The following is a 2482-nucleotide window of genomic DNA, read 5'->3' as shown; positions in this document are numbered from 1 at the left end:
ATTTCAATTTATATGAATGTACTGCAGGGCGAACTTATACAGGTTGCAACAAGTAGAAAATTTAACTAAATGAAATCCTGCTGTTATATGTAATATGTAATAATTAGAAATTGTGATCAATTTGATCGCATCATAGACCTTTTTATATGTAGCTCTCATCCAGCTACTCCGCCGATTTTATTCATTCCGTGCGTCAGTTCTATAAATTCTTTTAACTATCTTTATGTCCCTCAGTCTCACTCTCTCACTCTCACTCTCAATTTCACTCTCACTCTGACGCTCAGTCTCACTCTCTGTCTGTCTCTGTCTCTCTCTCTTTCTTTCTCTTACTACCTCTACCTTTCTCACTGTCACTCTGTTTCTCTCTCTCTCTATCTCTCTCTCTCTCATGTTCCCTTTTTATATGCTTTTCTCTCACTCTTTCGCATTGACTTTCTATTTCTCTTTCTCTTTGTTCTTCACTTTAGCATTATTTTTTTCTCCGTCGCTCTATCACTTACTCCATATGGCTGCTTCTCTTCTTCTGTCTTCCTCGTTCTTTCTTTCTCTTTCCCTTTCTGTCTTTTTCTAGTTCTTGTTCTTTCACTCTCTCTCTCTCTTTCTCTCACTCACTCTTTATATTTGTTTAGCTCACTTTTACATTATCCAACTTTACCTTTACCTTATCTCTATTCTTCTTACCTTATAAATATACATATATACAGCGCTCTCTCCCTCTCCCCTTCTCTGCCTTTCTCTCTGTTTCAGACGAATCAATCATTCATCCTCTAATAGTCTAGTTTATATATTAATATTCTTACTATAAACTAATCAAGCTATCAGATTTGTTTGTATATTTGTATGCTCTATTTTCCCTTTTTTGCCTCCACTCTCCGATTGGCTCGCTGCAACTGCAGTGCTCATAATTGAGCTATGATGCCATTATACAATTGCATTGAAATCAGATTACAAACGTTTTACCACAAAATTGCATTGGCTGTCCTCATGCTTAGCCCCCGTTTCCGTCTCTCGCCTTCACCCATTCGTATTCGTATTCCAATGGCGCAATGCGAGCGAGGCGCCATTATGATAAATGTGCAGAGCATCAAATAAGCCCGACTGCTATTGCCTTGCTTTAAGGTGGCCGTTGAGGGCGGGGGATGGGCGGCCGGCAGCACGAGCAGCAGGAGGCCACGCCACGCCCTTCAATTGGCTGTGGCGATGACGTTGGCAGAGGCTGTCACTGCTGCGGCTCGCTCCATGCCGATGGCACTACGAATTAGCGCCGTAAATCGCATTTAAATCGTAAAATTCTCGCAGCCAGCCAGTCAGCGAGTCACTTTGCCTTTGCATACAGAGTGGAGAGGCAAACAATCCCCGCGCAAAGCCAGAGACAATGTCAGCCCAGGCCCTGGCCTGGGGGCGTGGCTGGCGGGTTTGCTGGCGCCGTTAGTACGCGCAAAGATTTTGATCCTATCAACTAAATTGCATTTGACAGTTGGCGAAAAAACTTTTGCCTTGGCCGCCATAATTTTTGCTACGGAAAAACGGCGAGAAAAGAGAAAGCGAAAACGAAAGGTTTTCAAGCAAAGGATAATACTCTCAATTGACTTTCAATTTATATATGCTATGCCTCATTTGGCAGAACATAAACTGAGTGCAGACGAACCGATCTCAGTGTCTTTGTTACGTATATTTATGAACAGTTCAAGGCAATTAATTACATTCCAAACAGAATAGAAAATGAAACAAAACGAGTTGGCAGCTCAGAGCTTAACGTTCTTTTTGCGTTCTGGCGTTGCCACCTGACGCAAAAGAAAACAATAACAACAGCTATTATCAGCTGCGATCACAGCTGCTAATGCGTTTCATATATACATTTGGCATTTAACGGCGCGACAACAGCTGCCCCTTTAGCTCAGTGGTAGAGCGTTGGTCTCGTAAACCAAAGGCCGTGAGTTCAACCCTCACAGGGGGCAACTGACTAAGTGAGCATATTTTTTTATATTAGATCAAATTATTTTCTTAGTTACTTTAAAAATTTCTAACAATCCAGTGCGCCCACTGCGCCATCTGTCGGCTGCAATTTCCAATCGATTGCCGCCATGTTCGCACTTCATGCGATAACGTGGAAGTTTTGCAATTTGCGGCATGGGAAAGTTCGTCTTTATAGCTATGTGTGCGTGTGTGTTGTAAGTGTGTGTGAGTTGTGTGTATAGAAAGGGTACAGTGCAGTCGTGGCCCCTATATACTACCTCAAGATTTTTGTACTTTTTCAGCCAGTTTGCAGAGTTTTCCTCTATATTTTTTTTTCTATTTTGTTCAATTCGACTTCGCCAAGATTTATGCGCAGCAAGTTGAAGTGCGCTTCCGCATGTTTCGATAATTTGCGTGATTTTTGCATTTTATAGTGCAGCCTTTTTCAATGCTCGTTGAGGCGAGGCTTAACGGGTGTATTGGGCAGAGCAAAGCTTAAAATAGAAGGCGAAATAATTGAGCGTAC

General features: G+C 42.1%; 1 non-coding gene across 1 annotated transcript; it reads left to right on the top strand.

The window, feature by feature from the left end:
- Positions 1-1886: 1886 nt before the first annotated feature.
- TRNAT-CGU (transfer RNA threonine (anticodon CGU)) lies at positions 1887-1958 on the top strand. Its single transcript has one exon. It is a non-coding gene; the product is annotated as a tRNA-Thr (tRNA).
- Positions 1959-2482: the final 524 nt, after the last annotated feature.

The sequence above is a fragment of the Drosophila navojoa genome, chromosome 2 (assembly GCF_054131105.1).
Source record: "Drosophila navojoa isolate 15081-1374.11 chromosome 2, UAZ_NAV_1.0, whole genome shotgun sequence".
In the NCBI taxonomy this organism is placed as follows: Eukaryota; Metazoa; Arthropoda; class Insecta; order Diptera; family Drosophilidae; genus Drosophila; species Drosophila navojoa.
The sequence above is the reverse complement of the archived record's forward strand: the minus strand, read 5'-3'. Positions and strand labels throughout refer to the sequence as shown.